The following is a 9,891-nucleotide window of genomic DNA, read 5'->3' as shown; positions in this document are numbered from 1 at the left end:
ACACAATAGATTACAGACTCAGCTCGTGTAATATTCCTATATTAGCAACAGTGGTCCAAATCAATAGATAGATAAAAGTCACACAAAACAGTTTATCTGAGTAAGTTAGCACAACCTGCAAACTCCTTTTAAATAAAACTAGAGTTAACTCAAGCCTGAAGTTCACAATATAAAGAACCTTACGGCACAGCGGATAGCTCCGAATAGCAGTTCATACACATTAAGACGATCACGAAACCAAGTTATGTCACCTTGAAATGACACGAGTTTCTTATGTGTGTCCAAAGAAGACATTTAAGACACATTCTCTCTGAGAATCGACACGAAAAGACCTTACGGGGTGGCATAAAGGACGTCAATGAAACGACCATTTTCCTTGGGGCGCTGACTTCCACACATCTAGCAGTCGAAGACAACATTCAATGCGATAAGCAACACTGTAATCCTGTCAGAGACAGCAAAGGACTTGGAAGAGCAGTTGAACGGAATGGACAGTGTCTGAAAGAGTATACATGATAAACATCAACAAAAGCAAAACGAGGATAATGGAATGTAATCGAATTAAATCAAGTAATTCTGAGGGAAGTAGATTAAGAAATTAGACACTTAAAGTAGTAAATGAGTTTTGCTATTTGGTCATCAAAAAAACTGATGATCATCGAAGTAGAGAGGATATAAAATATAGACTGACGATGGCAAGGAAAGCGTTTCTGAAGAAGAGAAATTTGTTAACATCGAGTATAGATTTAAGTAAAGTCTCTCCTGAAAGTATTTGTATGGAGTGTAGCCATGTATGGAAGTCAAACATGGACGATTAATAGTATAGAGAAGAAGAGAATAGAATCTTTCGAAATGTGGTGCTACAGAAGAATGCTGAAGATTAGATGGGTAGATCACATAACTAATGGGGAGGTATTGAATAGAATTGGGGAGAAGAGGAGTTTGTGGCACAACTTGACTAGAAGAAGGGATCGGTTGGTAGGACATAGTCTGAGGCATCAAGGGATCACCATATTAGTAGTGGAGGGAATCGTGGAGGGTAAACATGGTAGAGGGAGACCAAGAGATGAATACGCTAAGCAGGTTCAGAAGGATTATACGTTGCAGTACTTACTCGGAGATGAAGAAGCTTGCTCAGCATGGAGAGCCGCATCAAACCAATCTCTGGACTGAAGACCACAACAACAACACATTATTACTTTACAAATAAGTTATTTAATAACGTAAAAGTGTAATGCTACACTGTACATTCATTTCTCGTTCCAAGTTAATGCACACACTACATACACTATACACACATTTTTTATAACAAGAGGCTGACGTCAGGGCCATTTTGTGTACGGCAGCATCCCATTTGCTAGTCTGAAAAACTGAGTCAGCATCCCTCTATAACAAGTGAGATGTTGAGGTTAGAAAGAATTATGCATGGCTTAATTCTGGAAGTGAGTTTGTTTGAGAAGCGGAAAAAAGAAGGAAGGAAAACAGTGTGAAAGTGTTACGTGTAATGGTAATGTCTTCTTATCGTTATTTTTATTAGTTATTTATACAAAGTAGATACGTATTTCAAAGTTTTACTGATCTTCATAGTAGTCACCAGCATTGTGAATAACCCGTTGCCAGCGATATGGAAGTCGTAGGATACTTTTAGCAGTTCAGTGTTTTGACAGTTCGAGTGGTGCGGTCTACTGCCCGACCAATTTGTTGCAGTTCTGAAGCGAATGCCGTGAAGTGTTTCCTTCAGTTTAGAAATCGAGATGAACTTTAAAGGGCTTAATTCAGGGGCATGCAGTAGGTGGAATAGCACTTACCAGCACCATCAGTCAGACAAATCAGTAACAGCTTTCAATGTACGTGCCTAGCATTGTCATGTAAATAAATAGTTGTCACTATTAAAGTTCCTACCCTCATACTATGTCATCCATACGGCACTCTGTCCGATGGGCAAATGACGGTATGTAAAATTGGTCGAGGGAGGACTCGAACCTCCGACGAGGCAAACCGCGAGGGACGAGAGAAGGCACCTCAGACCGCTCGGCTTCCCCGCGAATGACGATACGTTTGTACGGTTCACCTGTGTGAATGATTTCTTGAACTTGAGATTTAAAGGTTCGGCTTTCGCATTGCTACAGTATCTTCAACTGCCACACCAGACTGGTCAACAAGTGACTGAATGGAAGACTTTGACCCGCTCAGCAATTTTACGTAAGACCATAACTTTCTCAGGTTCTCTGCCAGAGCTTCTACTAAGGTGTGACGGTGGTAGTTGTTGTTGTATGCTTCGCGCATGGATCTTTTCACAGACATACGAATCTCTAATAACCTTCGCTTCCCATCATTTGCGCGTTCTCTTTTGAACCTAGAATGCAACAGCCTCTGCTTCCTCTGCATCATTCGAATTTCGGTATTAAACATTTTTTTTTGTATCCGTCATCCCCTTACTGGGCACATAATTCTCCAGAAAATGGTTTACAGTCTGCTTAAACTTTGCCCATCATTCCTCTGAGTCCATCATAATGGAGCTAAATGACGTATATTTAATCTTATAAACTTACGCAAGTAAACTTGTGATGATGGACGTCATTTCGGACTCAAGTAGCGTAATACACTATTGTTAATGCTGTAACATTGTGGTGTACTATCCATTAAAAACTGTCTGAAAGTATGCGTGTAAAATAATCACTGGTATGAAGGAAACAGCACAGCATGAGAAGGATTTCCCCCATCTCCGCTAATTCGTCTCTGCTGAGAGAGTCTCCCGCTGTTGTTTTCGGATGCAGTAACGAGAGAACAGGCATAATAAGGCTGTGAGGCGAGGATCCGCTATTGTGGCGGCTGCGCACAGTGGATGCAGCGTCGCCTGGCGGGCGCGCCGGCGGCAGAAGGCGTCGCGGCTAATGAGTGCCGCAGCCCGCTCACTGCGTCCGCGGAGCGCTGCGCCACGCGCCGTTGTCTGGGGCGCCGGCCGGCCTCGCTCCCCCTGGTGGCTGTGGACGCTGCAGAACAATGCCACGCGGCTGCAGCTAATCAGCGGTCGGCCGCAGACCCGTCCTCTCCGGCGGGCACGCCTACGGCGTCACAACTCTGACCCGTCCCCGAGCGGGACACACAGTGGTTAACACACTGGACTCATATTCGGGAGGACGACGGTTCTAACCCGCGTCCACCCATCTTCATTTGGGTTTTCCGTGATTTCCTAAATCACTTAAGGAAAATGCCGGGATGGATTCTTTCAAACGATGCGGCCTATTTCCTTCTCCGTCATTTCCTAATCCGTGGCAACGGCCTTGCCGCAGTGGATACACCGGTTCCCGTGAGATCACCGAAGTTAAGCGCTGTCGGGCGTGGTCGCCACTTGGATGGGTGACCATCCAGGCTGCCATGCGCTGTTGCCATTTTTCGGGATGCACTCAGCCTCGTGATGCCTATTGAGGAGCTACTCGACCGAATAGTAGCGGCTTCGGTCAAGAATACCATCATAACGACCGGGAGAGCGGTGTGCTGACTCCACGCCCCTCCTATCTGCATCCTCTACTGAGGATGACACGGCGCTCGGATGGTCCCGGTAGGCCACTCGTGGCCTGATGACGGAGTGTCCCCTCCTAATCCGAGCTTTTGCTCCGTCTCTAATGACTTCGATGTCGATGGGACGTTCAACACTAATCTTCTCCTCTGACGCGTCCGCTTCCGTGTCATTCCCCACACATAGCGACAGCCTGTGGAAACTGAAGGAATTTAAAAACTGCTCGGAACCTTCAAATTGTCCGCGGCACTGGTGACAAATGTCTGCTACCTGAGTACATCTTGCTGAGTTCGCTGTGGTCGAGCGGTTCTCGGCGCTTCAGTCCAGAACCGCGCTGCTGCCACGGTCGCAGGTTCGAATCCTGCATCGGGCATGGATGTGTGTGATGTCCTTGGGTTGGTTAGGTTTAAGTAGTTCTAAGCTCTAGGGGACTGATGACCGCAGGGCCGGCCGCGGTGGTCTCGCGGTTCTAGGCGCTCAGTCCGGAGCCGCGCGACTGCTACGGTCGCAGGTTTGAATCCTGCCTCGGGCATGGATGTGTGTGATGTCCTTAGGGTAGTTAGGTTTAAGTAGTTCTAAGTTCTAGGGGACTGATGACCACAGATGCTAAGTCTCGTAGTGCTCAGAGCCATTTTTGATGACCGTAGAAGTTAAGTCCCATAGTGCTCAGAGCCATTTGGACAGGGAGTCTCGGCAACAATAAAAACAAACAAAAAGACAACCAAAGAAAACGATAAATTCTATAAAACACTAACTGTTTCCGTGCTATTTCACGAATCTGAAGCGGGGATACAAACAAGGAAAACATAAATCGAATAGTGAATTCAGAAACGAAATTCCTGAGATCAGTTAAAACATGTAAAGTAGAAAAAATGATTAAGAAACGAAGACATTAAAAATGAGTTTAAAATACTTGCAAAACAGACAATATCGACACATAGAAGCAGAAACAGAAGAAACACGTAGACAGAATGCATTCAAGTAGATATCCCAAAAATGTTATCCAACATACAGCCAAAAGGCTAAGAGAATAGGTCGGCCAAGGAAAGCGATGAAGTCAGATGCCGAAGCTGGAACCTAATCCAGGAGAGTAGACAATGATGATTGTGACTAAAACACAGAAAAAAATTACAACTAAAATGTTTTCCAGAGTAATATTTCAAGCATCAGAAAAAGGATTCAACTGGCTCTAAGCACTATGGGACTTAACATCTGAGGTCATCAGTTCCCTAGACTTAGAACTACTTAAACCTGACTAACCTAATAACATCACAAACATCCATGCCCGAGGTAGGATTCGAACCTGCAACCGTAGCAGCAGCGCGGTTCCGGACTGAAGCGCATAGAACCGCTCGGCCACAACGGCCGGCCATCAAGCATCAATAAATATTTGGTTAACGTATCAGGTAGTACCTGTAAGCATACCAGATCACAACAGACAATAGGCAACTATAAAAACTATGTTAAATGTAACGTTTACGTTAATCAGAGAATAATAATTTGAACTATCACAAATAGATAACGCTCATCTCCTTAAAGAGCCCGAAATTAGGAAGAAATAACCAGACATGCAATTAGCAAGAATGCAAACTCAGCAAAGAAAGAATATACCAACGTACGTAACTTGGTTTTAAGTTGCAATAACTCAGAATGGTTCTATAAAAGAATGTGTGAATGAAATTTAAAAGACAGCCACATGGCTGAAACTAAAACAGCAGGTAATAACATTGAACTTATACAAGTCCTAAGTACCAAACGAATCACACATAAGGTGCACATACAGTATTCATGAAATACCAGTAGGGCTCAAAATCAATAGACAGGATTTAGACAACCAACCCCGCATAACTTTGGCGTAATTTTAGCAGTGTCAGGTAGCCAAGCTCGAACTGGTAAACTCTTTAAATAAAATCGGGGTTAACTGGAAATTAAAATCATAAAACATTCACAGTTTAAAGAATCATACAGTACAGTGGGTAGCTCCGAATACCTTCGTACAGTCGACCCACTAAGTTACTAACCAGTGTAATAAGCCCAACAAGCGCCGATGGCTACGACTTACTAATCCACCTTTGCCCATGAATTCTGCGGACAAAACTGCAGTGTTCCGAGGCCGTCTTCCACCAAATCCGAGAATATGCTTCTTGGGCAAGTAGGTTGGTAGAACAGAGAATCTCACTAATGCTCAAAGTGATATTCAACATCGGCAGTTGCTCATAGTATGCACGTGTTAGATGACTGACAGCACTTGTCCTTGGGCGCCCATCCTGCGATTATCGGTGGTATATAAGTGAGACAGAAATCGTGGGCAACTCCATTAAGTCATCACATGAGCCGGCCGTTGTGGCCGAGCGGTTCTAGGCGCTTCAGTCTGGAACCGCGCGACCGCTACGTTCTTAGGTTCAAATCCTGCCTCGGATGTGTGTGATGTCCTTAGGTTAGTTACGTTTACGTAGTTTCTAAGTTCTAGGGGACTGATGTCATCAGATGTTAAGTTCCATAGTGCTCAGAGCCATCTGAACCATTTTCATCGCATGGGAGAATGTGCATGCCTCCTGGCGGGAAGAGATGGTGGTGCTTGCTTACTTACACGGCAAATAGATTAGACCATATTTTCTAGTTGATGTACTGTAAGAGCACCACACGGGTCATACACTAATATTCATACTTCAAATTCTGGGTCGCCAGGAGTGTGACTAACATGTAATTAGATACTAGATGAAAACATGAAAGTAAATATCATAAGAGGAGAAGATTTTTAAAGAGTAGTGAGACATCCAATTCGAAACAATGCACTGGATGTATACGACAATCCCTCCAAATTATTGACTTCCTTCAGAGGAAACATCGTGACAGAATTATTCTACTTGGTAGCAAAATGCAGAGATGAGACTCAGTTACAACCAGGCGAAGCTGAGGAAATTATATCAGGAAATGAGACTCTAACAGTAGTAGACGAGTTTTTCTGTTTAGACAACAAAATAGCTGACGATGGTGAAAGTGAAGAGGATGTAAAATACAAGCTGACAATATTAAGAGAACAGTTTCTCTAGTGAAGTGTTTCTCAAGGTATTTATCTGGAACGTAGCCTTGTGCGGAAGTGAAACATGGATGATAACAGGTGAGACAAGATGACAACAGAAGTTATGAGAACAGCGTGCTATAGAAAGAAGATGAATGTTAGGTGGTTAGCTCGGTTAACCAATGGAAGTGGCAGAAGAAATTTTTGGCACAATTTGACTCAAGAAATCAGTTGATTGAACACACCTTGACTCATCAAGGGACAGTAAGTAAGGTAATGGAGGAAACTGAGGGGGATAAAGAGGTTAGACGGAGACCAAGGCTTGACTGCAGGAGACAACTTTAAATGAATATGCATTGAATGCCTTCCTCTGGCGTCAAGGCTTCTGCACATAATAGACTAACGTGAACGTATGCATGACAGCAGTCTTCCGACTGGAGGTCAAAACAATGTGTAACAATGTGTAACGAATGCAGCTGACCAACGTCTCTAAATCAAGTGTTCGCTAGACTCACCAAAAGTTTAGAAAAAAAAGAGAAGTTGCAGCAAAATTTATCATACGTGCCTTAACTCCAGAACAAAAACAATGACGTGCGGATGGCTGCCGCTATTGACTGAAATGCAAAACGCGATCATTTCTTTTCTGGAAAAAAATCATCACGAGTGACGAGACATGGTGTTAGCAATGCGGAAGAACACACAGGGCTGAAACTCACTTGAAGGATCAATGTTTTAATTACATAACCGCCATTCTGGCCAATGGGATACGCGAGTTGAACAACATCCCAAAGAAGGATTAATCTGTCAGTTTCACATGATTGAATGAACGTTAAGTGTGCTGAACTCGCTTTGGGTATGACTACGCAGAATATCTGAATCATTAAATCCTCCATCCTAACGTTTCTCTATTTTATATTCAACCAGTGTCGAAACTTTTCGGACTGACGGGGTGTATTAAAAACTGACGCATGCGCTACAACACGAACTCCTTGATCGAACGCTGCCAAACTGGTACTCCAGTATTTCAGTGCCTGTACGATCTGTTGATTAATATTGCACTTGCAAGCTTGTTTTCAGTACCGGTTCAGAAAAAGCCATATTCACAGATGACGAATGTGAGAACAAGGTGCCAGTTGGGTGTGTGTAACGTTACTGGAACTTTTCTGGTGGAGATCACAAGAAGCACCTATAGAAGCCGCGCGCGCGCAGCTTGTCGCCATATTCCAGACAACGAATACAGGAATATATTCGTGCATTTGGCTCATAAGTCATACTGATGTTCATATCCATCATATAATGACATCTTCGTAAAGTGTAACAAACATTGGACTGAGGATTTGTGGGGGTAATGCTTTCCAATTTCGTTGATGTACTTTCTGCATATATCGGAAAATAATTTTAAAACATTTTATTCATTTATGGTTACCTCCGTTGTCCGATCTCAGAATTCAGGTGTTTTTTCTCGAGGCGGACAGTGTTGGGAAGCAAGCCAGCGCTAGTGAGTCGAGTCAAGTGTTAATTTTTTTCCCAATCGCTTAGCCCAGGTCAGTCCGTCAGACTGCCTTACGTACGCCATGAGCCACCAACAAAGAGACGGCACCCCCTCATACTTACATAGAATTAAATGTTCAAATATTGTTTCAAAACTTAGTCATATTGTGTAAGACTATGAAGGGGTTAAGTATTAAAAATTTCAGCGTGGCTTACTAGTTATTTACTTCAACAATCCACTTTTTGCAAAATTTAAGGGGGCGCGTAATATCAACGCCAGAAGGTTATTCTTTTGGTATTAGATTCAGTTTATCATAAAAACATAATAGAAGTTTTCAGGAAGCAACATCTTTTACTTTTTGAATTATTTCACTTTTTTGAAGTGTTGTAAGACGTAATATGAAAGCTACAGAGTTAAATTTCTAGGAATAGGTTCAGTTTATCATTAAAAGATGATAGAAGTTTCCATGAAGACACATCTACTTTTGGAATTATTAAAGAAAAACCAATTTTTGTACCTAATGTACCTGATGTGTTACAAAGACAGTTCGGGGGCCTCCATCTGCCGTTGGTTCAGTCTGGAAAATTCTGGAGTTTGAAATTTAAGGGTTGTCAGGCTAAGGATGTTATAGAACATAAATACATAGATACCTATAGAAAAATCGGTATCGTTATTAGTCTTCAACTAACAACTGCATAAACAATTTTGTAGTCATAAACGGTACTGGCTGGGCACTGCTGCCAATGCTAGAAGCAATTTTGGAGTAAGCGTTGCCTTCGCCGTTCGAACCGTGCATATATAAGTAACGACATATCTGCTTCCGAGGTTATTCGATCGTTTTCAGTCGTAATACATGTTACGCCCTGTTGTGAATCTGTTCACGTCCGCCTGTCTTCCGATGACGTTAAAAATGGCTGACATTGTTCTGTTTCGGTCGATTGATATAACTGGTGAAACTGTGTAACTGTGCACTTACTTGGATTATGGATTTATACGGAAAACCCATGTTTCGTTCTACATGTTCTGTTTAGTGTGCCGCCCACTATATTTTAGAAAACCGCGTGGCAAATGTTCAAGATTATTTCCCCTTTTAAGGTGAGCACTTCACTTCTTGTGAATTGGAACAAAGGCTAAAAATCATCTCTTAACTGGTTCGAGTACTGAGAACTATATGACAAACTTCGTTTACTTTAATATCTATTCTTGTGCTTGTGAACATTGAACAAAATATACTGTTTCGTTAAACGACAGTAAACTGATTTATCCTCAAACTGTTTTACATTCCAGGCAACTGCAGCTGTTGAAAGGCATGATTTTAGGAAGAACTCCGCTAATAGCTGGTATCATTAAGGTCAAGGCACACCCATAACCCGTAGTCAAAAATGGTTCAAATGGCTCTGAGCACTATGGGACTCAACTGCTGTGGTCATAAGTCCCCTAGAACTTAGAACTACTTAAACCTAACTAACCTAAGGACAGCACACAACACCCAGCCATCACGAGGCAGAGAAAATCCCTGACCCCGCCGGGAATCGAACCCGGGAACCCGCGCGTGGGAAGCGAGAACGCTACCGCACGACCACGAGATGCGGGCTAACCCGTAGTCAAAATTTACTATTCAGTGAAAATCGTCAATAATATGGCGAGCGAAAAGTAACGAAGACGAGCTCCATTCTTTAAAATTTGCCTGCAATGTGTTATTTAACGAGCATTTAGCTCTCATTTAAGTATATGGCCGAAAGAGTCAGCCTTCAGGAATTTTGAAACTAACCCTGTCGTCGAAGACCGTGTGCCACGAAGAGCGCAGATTGACTACGAGATAGGGAAACTCACAGGCGTCTACTTACTGCCTATTGA

The 9,891-nt window shown here is 42.9% G+C and overlaps 1 pseudogene; it reads left to right on the top strand.

Annotated features, from left to right (window-relative positions):
• The first annotated feature begins 3,274 nt into the window (after positions 1-3,274).
• On the top strand, positions 3,275-3,392 carry LOC126212428 (5S ribosomal RNA; annotated as a pseudogene).
• Positions 3,393-9,891: the final 6,499 nt, after the last annotated feature.

The sequence above is a fragment of the Schistocerca nitens genome, chromosome 1 (genome assembly GCF_023898315.1).
Source record: "Schistocerca nitens isolate TAMUIC-IGC-003100 chromosome 1, iqSchNite1.1, whole genome shotgun sequence".
NCBI lineage: Eukaryota > Metazoa > Arthropoda > Insecta > Orthoptera > Acrididae > Schistocerca > Schistocerca nitens.
Note: the sequence above shows the minus strand (reverse complement) of the source record. Positions and strands in the feature narration are given on the sequence as shown.